The following is a 19,814-nucleotide window of genomic DNA, read 5'->3' on the forward strand; positions in this document are numbered from 1 at the left end:
CACATGGACAAGTGCTTTTGGCCAGGGACGCTACATTTCCCTGACGGCACACTGGGTGAACATTGTGGAGGCCAAGTGCAATAGTACCCTGGGATGGCACAGTTGCTACCAACGCCAAGGATTGCGGGCCTTCCATCAGGATTTCCGCCACCACCTACATTAGTGGCTGCAAACCCCCCCCCCCCTTCTCTTCCTCCTCCTCCTTCCACTTCCGCCTCTGAATTATCATCTTGCAGCACCAGTCAGCCATCAGTCAGTAGCTGGAAGCAGTGCAGCACTGCAGTGGGGAAGTGGCAACAGGCCGTGGTGAAACTAATTTGCTTAGGTGACAAACAGCACACCGCCGCAGAGCTGTGGCAGGGTGTAAGGGACCAGACTGAGCTGTGGCTCTCGCCACTCAACTTACAACCAGGCATGGTTGTGTCTGATAATGGCCGTAACTTGGTGGCGGCTTTGGATCTCGGCAAGCTCACACACATAACATGCTTAGCCCATGTGTTCAACTTAGTGGTTCAGCGGTTTCTCAAAACCTACCCCAATTTGCCTGAGCTACTGGTGAAGGTGCGCTGTGTGTGTGCCCATTTCCAAAAGTCATCTACAGCTGCCGCCAGTCTGGCAACGCTGCAGCAGCGCTGGCAATTGCCAGCTCACTGACTGTTGTGCGACGTGAGCATGCGCTGGAACTCCAGGTTCCACAGGTTAGCCAGGCTTTGTGAGCAGCAGAGGGCAGTAGTGGAATACCAGCTGCAACATGGTCGTCGCCTTTCCAGTCAGCTTCCGCTCTTCACAAGCGACGAGTGGGCATGGATGTCTGACCTCTGTGAGGTTTTACGCAGATGATGAGTGGCGATAACGCTATTATCAGCGTAACCATCCCACTTCTGTGTCTATTGAAACGCTTGCTGCTCACAATGAAGGAGGACGCTTTGCATGTGGAAGAGTTGGAAATGGGGGAAGACAGTACACAGTGTGATAGCCAGACCACCCTCTGTTTCGTCCTCTCAGCACTAATTGGATGATGATGAGGAGGAGGAGGAGCAGAAGAAGGTTGCCTCTACTACACAGGGAAGTAAACGTAGCAGGTTTATTCCATCTATTCAGCATGGATGGGCTAAAGAGGAGGAAGAGGATGAGGAGATTGAGAGTCATTCTCCTGATGTGAACAGCGAAGTCTTGTCTGTTGGGACTCTGGCACACATGGCTGTCTTCATGTTATGCTGCCTTTCCCGTGACCCTCACATTATATGCATTTTAACGAACACCGATTACTGGTTGTTCACCCTTCTCGACCTCAGCTACAAAGAGAACTTCTCATCTCTCATTCCTGTGGTGGAGAGGACTAGCAAAATGGTGCAATACCAGAAGGTCCTTGTGGAAAAATTGCTCCAAAAATTTCCAGCTGACAACGCTGGCGGCAGAGTACGTAGTTCCTTGGTCAGCCGAGGAGGGGAGACAAGTGGAACACACAGCAGTTCCAACAAAGGCAGGGCAACACTCTCCAAGGCCTGGCACAGTTTCATGATACGCCGCCAGCACCTTCACCCTGATGCGCAGCCTAGTGTCACATCGAGGGAAAAGTTTTGGAAGATGGTGAAGGAGTACGTAGCAAACCGTGTCAGCGTCCTCAGTGATCCCTCTGTGCCTTACAACTATTGGGTGTCCAAGCTGGACACGTGGCACGAACTGGCGCTCTACGCCTTGGAGGTGCTGGCCTGCCCTGCTGCCAGCGTTTTGTCAGAGTGGGTATTTAGTGCTGCTGGGGGCATAATAACTGATAAGCGTTTCCGCCTGTCAACTGAAACTTCTCACAGGTTGACTCTTATCAAAATGAACAAGGCCTGGATTGCCCCTGACTTCTCTACTCCACCAGAGGAAAACGGCTGAACATAAAGGCACTTTAAATGTGGCATTTATGGTGTATTGAATACATTGTATTCCCATGCACCCCTTCCACCACCAAAAAAGGTATATGGTTTAATCTTTCTTTTCTCGTCTCTCCTCCTCCATCATATCAACATGCTTATTTGGCTGCCCTCGCTCCTAATGTTTTAGATGGTCAGATCAGCAGCAGGCTCTTGCTCCTAATGGTTTTGAGGGTCACCAGCAGGCCATCAATCATCATTTTTGAGGGTGTGTGTGATGCCCTCCTTTATGTGTAATAAAGGGTGTATTGGAGTGCTGGTTCCTTGTAATTTTTGGCAGCCCTTTCTCTTAGTGCATAGGCTTTATGAGTGTAGAAGTCCCACTAACTGAACAATTGTACCACAATGTGAATGAGGCCCTCCTTTATGTGATATACAGGTTGTATCGGAGTGCCTCTTCCTTGTAATTTTTGGCAGCACTTGCACTTTATATACAAGTAAATATACAGGAAAAAATGTTTCCTAACAATTTTTCCTCTAAAATCAATTTTACCTTCGTTTTTTTGCGTATTATAGTCAGTCTGTAAAAGTGGCATACTACTCGGACAACATCGTTCCCAGCAGCGACCTGGGAGTCCAAGATATATCCAGACATCCTCCCCATGCTGTTCCTGAACCATTTCTGTGGTGTTTCCATCAATTTCTGACCTTTTCCTGTGAACCTAACACCCTCCCCTCTTCAGAGCAGGGGGTGCCTGGTTTAATACTCAGGTTCTCGCATTGACTTCCATTGTGCTCGGGTGCTCGGTAGGACGGAATTCTATGCCGGAAAAGAAAAACGCTAATGGGAAAGTACCCTAAGTTAGCAAAGATTTTTAACATTCTATTTTCACTATTTTAGCACAAGGCCACAACATAACAAAATATGAAAAAGAGAAAGGGTCTTTAGACTTTCTGAATGCATTGGATTTATTTATATTAGTTAATCCTGTCCCTTCTTATAATCATCTGCGCAAGACTAAATACATTTTTTAATCTTTCCTTATAACTAAGACCCTCCATGTTCCTTAGAAGTTTAGTTGCCCTTTGTTTTTGTTTTTCCAGCCCCAGGGCATCCTTTCTATGAACTGGCACCCAGAACTGAACTGCATATTCCAGATGAGGCCACACCAATGCTTTGTAAAGTGGTAACTTTTCATCCCTGTCCCATGAGATGCCTCTTTTAATACATGACAATATCCTGCGGGCCTTAGAACCCACTGATTTACATTGTGCTGTTATTCAACCTATGATCTACTACAAGTGCACCCAAATCCTTCTCTACAAGTGACTCTGTCAGTGTAACTCCCTCTAGGTCATATGTTCTATGTATATTATTTCTTTCCAGATGCATAAGTTCCCATTTATCCACATTTAAACCTCATTTGCCAAGCGGATGCCCAATTACTCAGAGTGTTCAAGCTAGTTTGTAGACATCTTCCATAGACTGCAGAGTACTACATAGCTTAGTGTCAGCTGCAAAAATGACTACAAATCTTTCTGGAATCTATATACTGGCAATATTCCTGGGTGTATAAGCCCATACAGAGATTGTAGAGTGGTTTATAGCTTTATAGCAAGATTTTGAAGCCAGTTACGCTATAATATTTACCTCGCAGATGTTCAGCAAAGGTCCATCTATGCGGTGGGAGATAGTCCAGGTTACATGATATCACCTTTATTTTCTAGGTATTGGTTGCCCCTCTGAAACTGGCCATAATACTGGGGGGGATTCCATTTCATGTGTCCATATATCTACATGAATACGGCGGAGTGGGATGCTTTTGTGAATGCCTCTGAGGAGGAGGCAGATACATGACAGTAATAATAGCCTTTGAGAGCAGAACACTGTGATTAGTTTATAAATTGCCAATGTGGAATAATAACCTCTCCGCTCTGCTGGAAACATCAATACAAAGCAGATCTGCATCACAATCACGATAATTCCTGTTCAGTTCTAAGGGATAACATAGCAAAATTGTGATGGTCGGTGCAATTAATCGTGTAACTCAGTCATGAATGCGGTCATTATCTGGGTGACTTCTTGTCATTTTATATGCAGCAGACGTTGCCAGGATAGATAGATGGATCAGCTGTTTGAGGAGGTAGTGTCGCTCTAATGAACGATTCGTCCCAGCCCCGCAATGACTAGGAACAGCGAACCCCGTCATTTAACCCCCTGAGCGATCAGCAGTAATTGTAGCACCTGTGAGGTAATGCAGAGGGATGTAGGGCTCAGTGATCTCTCTACAGTGTTCAAGGTGCCCAGCTGTTCCCTTACCCTCTCTGCTGGTGGGTTACAGGCCAGCCTCTGTACTGCTGTGCATACTGCAGGGCTAGCTGTGGGTGGGCACAGACCAGGTGATCTGTGCCCACCTCAGGGGGTAGGAGCTGGTGCCTGGCAGTTGATCCAGATCTGGCAGAAGGCTGGAGCCTTTCAGTCCTCAGTGCCCAGGCTTCAGAGCTGAGGACCCCTTCCCCCCCTCAGTATGGCAGGGCAGGGGTGATCTGGATCTGGCAGCAGGCTGGTGGCTGTGTTTATTGGCATGGTAGGGCACAGGTAAGGCCGGCATTGCCCAGCTGCCGAGCTGATCGTTTGGCACACTCTGCTGTGAAGGGGCAGCACCATCTCCTGGGGGTAGAGGGTCTCATGCTCATGCTCTTATGATGGGCAGAGAAGGGTTAATAACATAGTGGTACGGCACCTGAGGGGTGAACTGCCGCTGATCTGCTGCCGGCACCCGCCTCCTGTATTAAAAGTTAATTATCATTGGTACCGCAGTGCGCCCACCCCCCCCCCCCCTCAACCCCCCCAGTATTAAAATCTGGGGGGGTCCCCTCCCCTTCTCATTGGTGGCAGCTTCTGATCGGAGCCCCAGCAGTGTAATACTGGGGCTCTGATCGGTTACCATTGCAGCCAGGACGGTACTGAAGCCCTGGCTGCCATGGTAACACCCCTGATGCTGTGTGCACAGAGCACAGGACAGCAGGGAGAGTGTGAGATCCTATTTACCCTAATGGAGCTCTATCAGGGTGAATAGGACAAGGGATTAAAAGATCCCAGGTTCTAGCCCCTAAGGGGGGAAATAGTTATTAAATAAAAAGTTTAAAAAAAAAATTTGAAGTATAAATCACCCCCTTTCCCAATTTTACACATAAAATATAAATAAATAAACATATCACATTGTCACGGATGATATTGCAGATAGCTGGAAGTTATGGATAAACATCCGACTGGCTTGATCCCAAACTAAGGAGCATAAAGATGACCCCTGTAAAACTCTAAGAGCTCACCCTGACTGCTAAGCACATACAAGGGTCTCAGAGGTAGACAATTGCATGCCCTCGTACCTAGACTGTGCGACACCTGAAAACCCTATAATAGTGAGGGGACACGACCACCGCCTCCCTGCACTTCATACGGAGGGAGTCAGGGTCACCTAGAATCAAGCCAGCAAATAAACACAATACAAGAAAGGACTTATCTGAACAAGCAGTAACAGAAGTCTCCAGCAGTGATCACTTCAATCCAGGAAGTAGTATAAACCGCAAAGTGAGGCAGTATGGGAGGGAATATAAAGGGAGGCAATTAGTGTGAATAGGTGACAGCTGGGAGAAGGAAAGGAGATGGCAAAGTGAAACCAAAACAAAGAACATCATGCAAGAGGTACAGAAGAGCGTCTGCCAGACCTTCTCAGAGAGCTGGCGGTGACACACATTTTGCCATGTCCAAAAAGTCCATACTATTAAAATATTTTAAAATAATCTATGTGGTGAACGCCAGAACAGAAAAATTAATAAATAAAAACTGTGCGCGATTCGCCATTTTTTTAAATGTGGCATGCACGTGGCTTTTTTGGTGTTTTATTTTTTTCATGTGGTATCGAATGGTATCGAGTATTGCAATACTTTTTTATGGTATCAAAACCGAATAAAAAATTTGGTGTCGCAACAACTCTAGTAAGAATAATGCCCCCATTAGTACCCCCCAGTAAGAAAAATGCCCCTGTTAGTGCCCCTCAGTAAGAATAATGCCCCCCAATTTGTGCCCCCAGTAAGAATAATGCCCCCATTAGTGCCCCCAGTAAGAATAATGCCCCCCATTTGTGCCCTCGGGAAGAATAATGCCACCATTAGTGGCCCCCAGGAAGAATATTGCCACCCATTAGTGCTCTCCTGTAAGAATAATGCCCCCATTAGTACCCCCCAGTAAGAATAATGCCCCCATTAGTACCCCCCAGTAAGAATAATGCCCACATTAGTACCCCTCCAGTAAGAATAATGCCCCCATTAGTGCCCCCAGTAAGAATAATGCCCCCATTTGTGTCCTCAGGAAGAATTATGCCCCCATTAGTGCCCCCAGTAAGAATAATGCCCCCATGTGTGCTCCCAGGACGAATAATGCCCCCCATTTGTGTCCTCGGAAGGAATAATGCCACCATTAGTGCCCCTTAGGAAGAATAATGCCACCCATTAGTGCTCTCCAGTAAGAATAATTCCCCCATTAGTGCTCCCCAGTAAGAATAATGCCTCCCATTTGTGTCCTCAGGAAGAATAATGCCCCCATTAGTGCCCCCTGTAAGAATAATGCCCCCCATTGGTGCATCCAGGAAGAATAATGCCCCTCATTTGTGCCCTCAGAAAGAATAGTTAATCTGTTGTTGCTGGGCAGAAGTCTAGACCAATCACAGCCAGAGTTTTCACCAATCACAGCCAGCCTCACAGACAGCCTGTCTGGGAATTCCCACAGCTCCTGCTGCTAAAATCATTATTCACCAGAGACAGGAGCTGAAGAGGCATTCACTCCACTGAAAGCTATGTTTTCTATGGAAGCAGAGAGGCCAAAATAGGTATTTAAAACAGTTACATAATGTTCCTACCGTTAGTATAGTGATTAGAACTGTATACTGAACCAGTTATATGTGTGTTTACTTACAGTTCCCCCAAATTGCAAGCTACAAATTGCAAGCTACAAAGTTCACAATCCAAATTCAAATTCCATATTGCAATCCAAATTGCATACAACCATACTAGATCATACTCAACCAAATGCAAATAGTTACTGCAAACTGCAAACCGAGTTTAGCCAGCAGAACTGTTAAATCTCAGATATACCTCTCAGAGAGATCATAAAGTGCTTAAACAACTTAATATGACAGAGAGAAATATATCCACTATTTTATGTTGACAAGATTGAACAGTTGAACCACCATCTTATGCATACCGCCATTTTGTGAAATCTTTTCAACACGTGTTTTGTACATGGACTATCTGCTGCGGAGGCGGCAGTGTTATATATGAAGAAAAGTTAAAGTTAATGAAGAAGTTATTTGGTGTGCTCTTTAAACCTACTGTTTCCATAGAACGGCGCTAGAGGAATTACAGAGTAATAGACAGTCTGGTTAGACTAAAAGTCAGAGATATCAAAATTATTTTATGCCACAGCGCAAAAGGCGCTTCATAGTGCTGCGCCTGCCACAGTCCTCTTAGAGTACATCTCTACACAATGATAGCTCATTGGTCTATCACAAAGGCCTTACCTTAGACCATTAATGAAAGCGATTTGTCAGTGTCTACTCTGCTCATGCCTAGAAGCCCCGCCCCATGGACCCTTTCAGAGATGCACACACCTCTTAGATTTGTTTGCCCTTAATTAAAATTTCCTGAAAAAAAAATGCACAGTATGGACACTCCAAAAATAATATTTAAAAAATTAACATTAGCGCTTCCCCATAAATCAGTGATGCATACTTTAAATAAATAGCGCACAAAGTATTGTGGCGCTTGTGTTGTGCTTTCTGACTGAGCCTTTGAAGAAGTCAGCCCTTTGATGTTAGAGTGAGCTTGACTAATTAATGGCTTCAGAGGTTTCTTTAATGGAATGGCAAATATTAAAGAGCAACCAGTTGTTCCTACCAAAAATTTGATTGTGCTCAGCATGATACCGGAGCAAGCTGTACACGTTAAGGCCGATCTGTGATTACAGCGAGAATATAACTTACAAAAGGATAATATAGATGTACATATATACCGAACATTGCCACTGGTGGGGATGTCTTATGAAGACTAATCCAGTCCAGATGCACTATTAGGGCCTGTGGACATCATAAAGGGGGCTTCCACTTTTAGGCCGCTATGGGGCTGCCGAAGTCTCATGAAGACGATGCCTGTCCAGATGCACTATTAGGGCCTGTGGACATCTTTTAGGCCGCTATGGGGCTGCCGAAGACAGCAGAGAGCTTGTACTCAGCTACCTCCAGTATAGATGTACATATACTACTGGTGGGGACGTCTCATGAAGACGATGCCTGTCCAGATGCACTATTTGGGCCTATGGATATCATAGGAGGGGGGGGGGGGGGTTTAGGCCGCTATGGGGCTGCTGGAGATAGCAGAGAGCTTGTGCTCTGCATTATACTGGAGCAAGCTATACGCGGTAAGGCTTATTTGTGATTACAGTGGGAATATAACTTACAAAAGGATAGCATATATATACATATATAACGTATGTTATTGCTGGTGGGGATGTCTCATGAAGACGATGCCTGTCCAGATGCAGTATTAGGGCCCATGGACATCATAGAGGGGGCTTTCCCTTTTAGGCCGCTATGTGGCTGCCAGAGAGAGCTTGTACTCAGCTACCTCCATCAGCCCCCTAGAACTGAATGAAGCACCAACGTATATGCATAACCACCTCCCGTCCCTATTCTAATGAGGGAGGACCGGTCCCCATTCTTGTGACCGGTATGTGCCCCAGTGGTCAGACCCCAGTCAATCCTGTGAATAGGTGATAAGTTATCTTAATAGGACAATACCTTTAATGCCATTCTTCCCTTTCTATGAGAAAATTTAAGGTTTGTGTCCCTTGAATCCTCCCTTTCCAGATTTTCTTTCTGTGCTCAGTTCTGATGTCAGCTACGGGACAAAGAAAAAAAAGAAGCTTAGAGTACATATCAATAGCATGATCTGGAACAAATTCTCTGGTTTTTTCCCCAAAACTGTATCATATACTTATATTGCCCCAGAGTAGCATAAGAATGTCCTATTATTCTACACATTTTTAAAAAAAATTACTAGTAAAGTGAAAAAAAATATATAAAATAATAATAAAATGCATATGAAGGTCATATCAATATTGAAGGCCTGTAATAAAAAATGTCTAAAAACCACAAACACAAATAAAAATATAATAATTCTATATTGATGTTAATTCTATGTTTATATAGGGATACATAGATAAGATGAGGAGAGAAATCATTGCATCAGAGCATCTAAAGGGTCCTTTACACGGGCCAAGAATCCACCAGATAATCACTCCTATGAACGCTCATTAGCAATCATCTTGTGGTGTAATGGTGGCGCCGATTACCCTGCTCGAAACGCTTCTTTGTTGGGTAAGTGGATAGTTTGTGCAGGCGCTCGTTTGTTGGGTAAGTGGATAATTTGTGCAGGCACCTACACTCACCTAAAGAATTATTAGTAACACCATACTAATACGGTGTTGGACCCCCTTTTGCCTTCAGAACTGCCTTAATTCTACGTGGCATTGATTCAACAACGTGCTGATAGCATTCTTTAGAAATGTTGGCCCATATTGATAGGATATCATCTTGCAGTTGATGGAGATTTGAGGGATGCACATCCAGGGCACGAGGAATTACACCACATCCCAAAGATGCTCCATTGGGTTGAGATCTGGTGACTGTGGGGGCCATTTTAGTACAGTGAACTCATTGTCATGTTCAAGAAACCAATTTGAAATGATTCGAGCTTTGTGACATGGTGCATTATTCTGCTGGAAGTAGCCATCAGAGGATGGGTACATGGTGGTCATGAAGGGATGGACATGGTCAGAAACAATGCTCAGGTAGCCTGTGGCATTTAAACGATGGCCAATTGGCACTAAGCGGCCTAATGTGTGCCCAGAAAACATCCCCCACACCATTACACCACCACCACCAGCCTGCACAGTGGTAACAAGGCATGATGGATACATGTTCTCATTCTGTTTACGCCAAATTCGGACTCTACCATTTGAATGTCTCAACAGAAATCGAGACTCATCAGACCAGGCAACATTTTTCCAGTCTTCAACAGTCCAATTTTGGTGAGCTTGTGCAAATTGTAGCCTATTTTTCCTATTTGTAGTGGAGATGAGTGGTACCCGGTGGGGTCTTCTGCTGTTGTAGCCCACCTTTCTTTCCCATTCTGACATTCAGTTTGGAGTTCAGGAGATTGTCTTGACCAGGACCACAACCCTACATGCATTGAAACAACTGCCATGTGATTGGTTGACTAGATTGGTTTCGCATTAATGAGAAATAGAACAGGTGTTCCTAATAATTCTTTAGGTGAGTGTAAATCGTTGTTTGCCGGCAGCAGATTGTGCCGTCTACTCACGCTCTGCGGCCATCAAGCAATAGTTCTATATAAGGGCGAGCGATGAAATTGGCGATCACTCCTCCCCATACTGTGAAGGAGATCACTGCACGTAAATGCAGACGTCTCCTTCGCTGATGAGCAGGCTCTTGCCAGGAAGAAACCTTTCCTTCCTGACAATCACCTGCCAAATTGGCCAATGTAAAGGGGCCTTAAGTTATTGGACGGGCACCACCAAATGTAGACTAGGGTGCTACAACTACCACACCAAAACTGAAGGATTAGAGACCAGTCACAGTGAGCACACCTACAGTAAATGGATGTAAAACAGTAATTAATCTGTATTACTGCATGCCATATATAGCATGAGAACATTGACTGGGTAACTGTGACGTGTTCCCATATATAATGTGCTCACCCAAGCAGCGGAAGCAGCGTTGCCAGCGTAATGATGAGAAAGACAATGACAAGTGGCAGCAGAGTAAATTGTTTTACAATGGTAATGGAGCCATTGATATTTGCTGCAGATGTTATGAGACCTATTTATCAGTGTCACTGTCTTCCAATTGGAGCACCGTCACTCCTTAATGCACGGCCAAACACTGCGGGATAATATTTAAAGACGCCACCGTGTGTAGAATAATAATATACAAAAACAAAACCTTAGTTACGAGTATCTGACTATGTAACTATGTAACCTGTTAAATGTGCGCTTGGCAGCTGAAGGCATCTGTGTTAGTCCCATGTTCATATGTGCCTGCATTTCTGAGCAAAATTATGCTTTAATATATGCAAATGAGACTCTAGGAGCAACGGGGGGCGTTGCCGTTACACCTAGAGGCTCCGCTCTCACTGCAACTGCTGTCAGAGCTTGACATACAGTAGCTGTGTAGAGGAAAATGTCACAGTTGGCATATCGCAGACTCTGGCGGGGGGGGGGGGGGGGGGTGGGTGGTAGTGACCCTTAGGCAGGATGCGATGAACATTGCAGACAAGGGCATAGCTATAGGCGATGCAGAGGTAGGAGTCGCCACAGGGCCCAGGAGCCTGAGGAGGCCCAAAAACTAGGGTGGCCAGACGTCCGGTTTTAGGCCGGACAGTCCGGTTTTCAGGCTCCCTGTCCTCCGTCCAGCGCACTGCGCTGTCTGAGCGTGAGCTGCAGCAACAGACTGAGGCTTCTTTTACCCCCAGTCAGTCACCGGAGCCGAAGACATGGCTCCCTGTGGCTGACTAAGGGGGAGAGAAGCACCCCAGCTGCCCCCAGCTCACCTTCCCCTCAGAAACTTCTTCCCTCTCCTCCCCCCCATTTTTCCCCAGCCGGGGATGGGGGCGTGTCTTCACAGAGGCAGGTGTGGTTTATCGGTTTGGGGGCATGGCCGGTGAGGTCCAGCTTTTTTGGATGAAGCCAGTGGCCACCCTACCAAAGACCCTTGTTTTGCATAAGAAGACACCGGTATTATAGAAAGTGCATGCAGGTCAAGTTACACCTCTGGCTGGAGGGAAGGGGTTAGATCATGAATTTGGTATTGGGGGGGGAGGTGCCGTTTCAATTTTTGCCCCTGCCCACAAAGCATTGAGGGAAGGGGGGCCCAAGCCGAACTCTTGCACCAGGGCCCATGAGCCTTTAGCTATGCCCCTGATTGCAGATGAGCTTCACCGGGAAAAAGAAGGATGGCCTGAGGATATGCTGCACCGTGATATACATATGCACTGTATTGTCTGATATGCTGTGCTGTGAATATGTATGTGATGGAAGCAACACTAAGGTTTCTCCTACGGTGTGTCCTTTCTCCTGCATATCTCTCCCTGTAACTTTTACAGCTTCTATAGGGTTGGTGGCAGTTGTAGGATAGAGCTCACCATGTGTATTCATCTCAGGATTGATATCAAGGTGGAAAGAGAAATAAGTAAAAGAACAAACAGCAGGTGGCGCTATACAAACATTTTATTGAATGACCCAGTTACATGCAGTTACAAAAGTATCTAGATGCATGTGCTGGTTTAAAAAATGTAGAATATTTTTGATGGGACAACCCCTTTTAGCCTTAAGGTATAGCGAGAACACATGTTAGATATATGATAAATACTTGTGCTTCACAGACCTCATGATCAAACGCAGGCAGAAGATTGAACAGTGAGCTGGAAATAAAGCCAGCAATAATCATATATGTATCTAGCTAGCAAGTGGAGGTGATTGGTGTAAGTTATTAGGGTACTACAGTAGGACCGCAGAGCTGGGGTGTAGAAAGAAGCAGCCTACTCTATCCCACCTTGAATCAGCCAAGGCATGTATAATAGTCAGGCCTGTGACCAAGAGAAGCCAGCCTGTAAGCAACCCTGAGTGAGAGACTGTGTCATAAAGGAAGGGATACTGTGACTGGGACTGTGCAGATTGTATAGTAATGCACCATGTGGAGAGAACACTGGGGTGATAACCATCTTTATTGCACAACTTTGAAGAGACCATAGTTTTGATACTTAGATAATGTAAGCCAGAGGGACAGTGAGTGGTTGCCTCTTAAAGGGACTACAGTATGTTATAATTGCCTAAAATCACTGAAAGAGACACCTAATTAACCTCTTACTTCTAAGCCCTCATTGAGAGACTGTAACCACTAAGTCTGTTGCCTCCAAAGACTGTGGTAAACATTAGGCTTGTTGCCCAGTGAGAGTAAAAGCTGCCTTGTTTGGGTTACACCAGTGCTCTCCTGATTCCTTACCCCTTCCATGAGCAGGGGGGAGGGTACACATACGACTTGGGGTCAATAGGGTTCTGTATATAAGGTTTGATCCAATTACAAAGACTAGTATTATCAATGGTAGGTGGTTGGGTGAGTGGAGGACTGTTTCAGATTCTGCATCGGGGCCTCAATTAGGCGTATTAGACAAGTGTATATGTCCTCTTAAAGGGGTTGTTGGCTATTTTCGGCAGTCGCACTGCGCAAGTGCGGCCACCGCTCCATTTGCTGCTCCAGCACTTGACTATTTTCAGCAGTCCCATAGGAATGAATGGAGGGCGGCTGCACATGCTTGATGCACCCTCCTTCACTTTGCGGGCTCCATTCTAAATATAGGTGCAGGTCCCAGAGGTAGGACCCTCCCTCACCTATCAGACATTAGTGGCATATCGCTACGATGAGGTGAGACAACCCCTTTAAGCAAGTTTATAACTGTGAGGAGCGACCAGTCCTTATAATCCTTAACAATTTCTAGGGCTCACCTCTCCGCAGGACCAGAGGAACCAGCGATTGTCTAACTACGGTGTATTCTACAAGGTATTAAAAGCTGTTTTATGTAGCATTGTAACGTAGTAAAGCAGTTCTGGCGGCTTACGGTAAAGAGGTCACATCAAGGACATTGTAATATCAGTTGCTCTTAAAAACACATCTGAAATCATTTAGGAGATATCAGAACTTTTCTCATTGATGAAAATGGAAAATCCAAAGCTACGGCTTGTAGCCTCTTAGTAGCGGCAGAAGCTATTAAGGGAATTAAGTGATCAGAATGTGAGCGATAAACATCGGGAACTCGGTGACCTCTGCCATACTGTGGATGCACAGAAAGTAATGTGGGAGTGGAAAGCAGAGGATTCATCTGTGTAAATGGAACAGGATGACTGATTGAGAACATTCAGCTGCGTCTTACATTTACTCGCACGCGCTGATTGGTGCTCACAGTTTATTAAATTAAACTAAATAATTGCTGTAGTGTTAAGATGCTGATTGAGAGCTCAAACCACGTATATGGCAGAACGTCACTGGTGACGTCTCTTCGTATGTTCATAACAATTCACAGCTGGTTGAATACGGCAGCTGCTCGTACACCTTAGATTCAGATCAGCCGAGCCTACCCATTTTGATGTTGTGGAAAGGAGGATTGGGCTGTTGTACTTCCACATGCTTGATCCTTTGTTCTCAGAGAAGATAAGGGTGGGTTCACATCACATCCCAAAAAAGGATACAAAAAGGCAGCACACCATGTTCTTGTATCCTGCACAGTCCGGTAAAAAAAGTATCCGTTTATTTTTTCCCCCACAATGGAACTCTATGGTGAACGGCTGCCACTGTATGGCATCATTCCAAGGCATCCGTTTAACATATACGTTTTTTTATACGTTAAAAGGACGGGAAAAAACGTGATGTGAACCCGTCGGCGGAGGTGTCTGGTAGCAGATTTCTCCCATCTTCCAATCTAGAACACATGCATACTTGGCAGGGCCGAGCATGCACATGTAATAGAATGGGTCAGGAGGAATAGCTGTCAGCTGGCCTATTGCCTACACTTTAGAAAGAAGCAAAAGGTTCATTCTGATAATAAAAATAAAACTGGGGATTGGGTTGCCCATAATTTACAGTATTTTACAGTCAATAATGCTTTCCCATTTATCTTTAAAGGGATTGTCTCACTTCAGCAAATGAGGCACTTACTAATGTATTGTGATTGTCCATATTGCTTCCTTTGCTGGCTTGATTCATTTTTCTATCACATTATACACTGCTTGTTTCTATGGTTACAACCACCATGCAATCCAGTAGAGGTGGTCGTGCTTGGACAATGTAGGAAAAAGCGCCGGCCTCTCTGGTGGCTGGTACCGCAGGGTTGCTCATAATCCAGCACTTTTTCCTGTAGTGTGCAAGCACGGCCACTGCTACTGGATTGCAGGGTGGTCGTTACCATGAAAATGAGCAGTGTATAAGGTGATGGAAAAATGAATCCGGCCAGCAAAGGAGGCAATATGGATAATCACAATACATTAGTAAGTGGCTTGTATGAACTTTTTCTACATGATAAATGCCACTTGCTGAAGTGAGACAACCATTTTAAAGGGATTGTACTGCTCTGAAGCCAACAACCTCTTGGGTCCTAACCAGTACCTCTGAACATAACAAACCCTCCTCACTTGTCCACAGTCCCACTGGTGCTTCATTCCTAGCTGCTTCTGGTCCCCGCAGAACCAGGAAGCAGCTTGGGTCCCCTGACTGCTGTGGCCAGCCACAGGCCTCAGCAGTCACAGCAGCTTGAATGGTACATCACTGCGGTGATGTAGCGCTGAAGCCTCTGTGACTGCTCAGGACTGTGATTAGCCAAAGCGGTCGCAGGACTACAGACAGGTGAGTGGAGTTTAACAACAAAAAGCAGTGCCCATCATATGAAACTGTTGGATTCTGCTGTGTACTGATCAAAAACTATATGCACCTAAAAGAAAACATACATGAAAAAAACAAAAATTTAAATAAAAATCTAAATGTATTTCCACCATTTCCACAAAATTTGAATTACTGTAGGACAGATTGTAATACTTCTCTTATACAGTCATTGAGGCCATCGCCCATTAGCAGAGCTGTAAGGAACTGCCCTACCAGTAAATGGCCAGGACTCCAAATTTGGTGGCCAATGGCAATGAAGGACGTTGCATTTTGTATGGGTGGATGGTAAACTTAAAGGGGCACTCCCGGACAACTGATACATATGGTTATACGGGTATACTCCTTGCCACCTTGTCACTGGATTGTGTACAAGTAGCCCCAGGAGAATAATGATAAAAATATCTGATTGGGTGACTGGGGATTAACTGGTTAGAGGATGTGTTGTTTAACTATTTGGTAGTTCTCTCATGATTAATGTAAAACCAGATCCTATAGACATGCCCTTTCTCAGGAGCATGTCCTATCTGCTGCAGCTCTCTCCCAGTAACTGTTACAGCTTCTAACAGTAGGTATGGCTGGTGGCGGTTGAAGGAGCATGTGCGTCCTCCTCAACAAAGTGGCCATCCCTGCACTGCTGTGACAGGGACCCGATGGCAGGGAAGGCAGCCTGATGCCTTACTTAGGCATTGTGGCTGCCTTCTAGGAGAGCTTGAGAGATCCAGCCCCTGTATTACACTGGTAATATACATACAGCCAATACATCACAATACATAAGTATTGTAATGTATTGTAAAGGGGATCAGACCCCCAAAAGTTAAAGTCCCAGAGTGGGACAAAAAATTAAGTGTAAAAAAATTCAGTTTTACAGAAAAAAATTATAAGTTTAAAAAAAAAAAAGCGTCCTTTTCCCAAAATAAAGAAAAAAGAAAAGTAGACCTATTAGGTATCACCGCATCCATATCGACCAGCTCTATAAAAATATCACATGACCTAACCCCTCATAAAAAATTTGCCCCTACCTAAGACAATCGCCCAAACAATAAAAAAAACTATGGCCCTCAGACTATGGAGACACTAAAACATGATTTTTTTTGTTTCACAAATGCTTTTATTGTGTTAAATGTAAGAAAAAAAATAAAAAGTAGACATATTAGGTATCGCCGCATCCGTAACAACCTGCTCTATGAAAATACCACATGACCTAACCCCTTGGGTGAACACCGTAAAAAAAATATATATAAAAACTGTGTCAAAAAGCCATTTTTTGTCACCTTATATCACATAAAGTGTAATAGCAAGCGATCAAAAAGTCTAAAATAGTACCAATCAAACCGTCGTCTCATACCGAAAAAAATGAGCCGTTACATAGGACAGTTGCCCAAAAAATAAAAAATAAACTATGGCTTTCAGAATATGGAGACACCCAAAAATATTTTTTTCCAAAATGCTTTATTATGTAAAATTAAAACAACCAAAAAAGTTGTCATATTCGGTACTGTTGCGTCCGTATCAACCTGCTCTATAAAAATAGCACATAATCTAATCCGTCAGATGAACATTGTAAATAACAAAAAATAAAAACGGTGCCAAAACAGTTATTTTTTGTTATCTTGCCTCCCAAAAAGTGTAATATAGAGCAACCAAAAATCATATGTACCCTAAAATAGGACCAACAAAACTGCCACCTTATTCCATAGTTTCCAAAATGGGGTCATCTTTTGGGAGTTTCTACTCTAGGGATGCATCAGGGGGTCAAATGTGACACGGCAGCTTAAAATTATCCCAGTGAAATCTGCCTTCCAAAAACCATATGGCGTTCCTTTCCTTCTGCGCTCTGTTATGTGCCTGTACAGCAGTTTATGACCACATATGGGGTTTTTCTGTAAACTACAGAATCAGGGCAATAAATATTGAGTTTTGTTTGGCTTTTAACCCTTGCTTTGTTAGTGGGAAAAAATTGATTAAAAAGGAAAATCTGCCCAAAAAGTTAAATTCTGAAATTTCGTCTCCATTTTCCATTAATTCTTGTGGAACACCTAAAGGGTTAACAAAGTTAGTAAAATCTGCTTTGAATACCTTGAGGGGTGTAGTTTCTAAAATGGGGTAATTTTTGGGTGGTTTCTATTATATAAGCCTCACAAAGTGACTTCAGACCTGGACTGGTCCTTAAAAAGTGGGTTTTGGAAATTTTCTGAAAAATTTCAAGATTTGCTTCTAAACTTCTAAGCCTTCTAACGTCCCCAAAAAATAAAATGGCATTCACTAAATTATCCAAACATGAAGTGTAGAATGTAAATTAGTAACTATTTTTGGAGTTATTACTATCTATTATAAAAGTAGAGAAATTGAAATTTGGAAATTTGCTAATTTTTCCAAATTTTTGGCAAATAAAAATGACATTTTTTGACTCAATTTTACCACTGTCATGAAGTACAATATGTAGCCTGGATAAGTAAAGGCGTTTTAAAGTTATTACCACATAAAAGTGACACATGTCAGATTTGCTCAAATTGGCCTGGGCAGAAAGGTGAAAAATGGCTTGGTCCTGAAAGGGTTAATGGGTTTAGTAAATTTGCTGGCTAATGAATTAGTGTTGTGTACATTTATATCAAGTGTTAAAGGGATTGTCCGGGTTCAGAGCTGAACCCGGACATATCCCCATTTTCACCCAGGCAGCCCCCCTGACTTGAGCATTGGAGCAGTTAATGCTCCGATGCTCTCCTTTGCCTTGCACTGAATCGCGCAGGGCAAAGGCATTTTCTGGAGTTCTGGTGAAGAACCGAGCTCTCCATGGGGCTGCCAGGCGGAGGCTTCCGTCCAGCAGTGAGCCCGGTGACGTCACAGGGACTGATGGGCGGGCTTTAGCGCTGCCCTAGCCTGTAAAACGGCCTGTTAAAGCCGCCCATCAAAGCCGGTGGCGTTGCCGAACACACTGCTGGGTGGAAGCCTCCGCCCGGCAGTGTTATTGTAAATAAAAGAGCCCATGAAATGCTCCGATGCTAACATCAGGGGGGCTGCCTGGGTGAAATTATGAGTATGTCCAGGTTCAGCTCTGAACCTGGGGACAACCCCTTTAAGGCTTCAAAGGAAAACTGATCTGAAAGGTGACCAGACCCAAGATGATTGTACTACCTGTACTGGTTCTTCCTAATGCTGAAAAGCTCTTACTGAAGAAGCAAATCACACACAATGGATATCTGCCATTCAACAGTGTAATGTAATTTCGTAATCCAAGGAGGAGCGCTGAATAATTTATGTTTGATAAGCACATGGTTTGCTTTTCTGATGGAATATTTTAATGAATATGGAAGAATCCTTTAATATTTATGAAATATCCTTTGTATAATTTCTGTAATTAATTTACCTCTCATGAGGCAGAAACCTGTATGTGGACCCTGGGAATGAGCTGAAGACAACCCTGTGTGATATTTGGGGGAATGTTTTTTTTAAATATTTTTTATAAGATATAGCGGAAGGGGAGATCTGTTTTTCTAAAAGACTAAGACAAAAAATCTTCAAAAGTTCAAATTTTCTGACAATGTGAAGCTTAGAACTTGACTGTATTAAAAAAGAATTGCTCCAGTAGGATCGATTTTGCATACTAAGGTTGAATCTATACCTCACTATTTTGTATCTAAATAGTTAAAAACTTCTGTGCTGTTCAATTTCTTATTGTCTTTGTAGAAGTCAGATGCCCATTCTTCTCATACAGGGCTCAAATACCTCTGCATAATTGTAAATGATCTAGTTATGTGTCCGCCTGCAGCAACCACTAGAGGGAGCTTACTGCATACTGTTTATACATTAAAGGGAACCTGTCATCAACTTTGTGCTGCCCATACTAACGGCAGTATAAAGTAGAGACAGGTGAGTTGATTTCAGCGGTCTGTCATTTATAAGTTAAGAGTAAGTGGTTGCCGAGAACCAACATCACAATCGTTGCAGACTGGGCCTGGAAAAGAGTCCCGGCCACCTGAGAAGAGTCATGGCTATTCATGAATTCCTGCTCTCCCTGCCCACCTGTGATGACTGACAGTCTAATACCTAGTTTTCTCCCTTTCTCTCTAGGAGAGAACTGCCAATCATCAGCAGATGGACGGGGAGAGCAGGAGATTAGGAATAACCATGACTCTTCCCAAATAGATTTGACTCTTTTCCAGGCCTGTGCTGCAATAATTATGATGCTGGTTCTCATCAACCACTTTTAGCTCATTAGTGACACACCGCTGACATCAGCATTTCTGTCACTATTTTATGCTGCCCTCAGTGAGATCAGCGTAAAGTTGATGACAGGTTCCCTTTAAACTGAAAGGTAACTTAGTATGCAGTAAGGCTTTAGACTTCCCCTAGTGCAGTGATGGCTAACCTTGGCACTCCACTGTGGTAA

The 19,814-nt window shown here is 44.1% G+C and overlaps 1 protein-coding gene and 1 long non-coding RNA gene across 6 annotated transcripts in view; one reads left to right on the plus strand and one right to left on the minus strand.

Annotated features, from left to right (window-relative positions):
- The window catches only part of PDE4D (phosphodiesterase 4D), a 1,010,209-nt gene that overhangs the window by 627,453 nt on the left and 362,942 nt on the right, over positions 1-19,814 (plus strand). The gene's annotated exons all lie outside the window — the stretch shown is intronic.
- LOC122924763 overlaps positions 1-19,814 on the minus strand; it is a 127,013-nt gene that overhangs the window by 45,161 nt on the left and 62,038 nt on the right. Inside the window, exon 2 of the long non-coding RNA XR_006387430.1 lies at positions 8,717-8,816. This is a non-coding gene — a long non-coding RNA (uncharacterized LOC122924763). The remainder of the gene's footprint in view (positions 1-8,716; positions 8,817-19,814) is intronic.

Source organism: Bufo gargarizans, chromosome 1, assembly GCF_014858855.1.
Source record: "Bufo gargarizans isolate SCDJY-AF-19 chromosome 1, ASM1485885v1, whole genome shotgun sequence".
Lineage (NCBI taxonomy): Eukaryota > Metazoa > Chordata > Amphibia > Anura > Bufonidae > Bufo > Bufo gargarizans.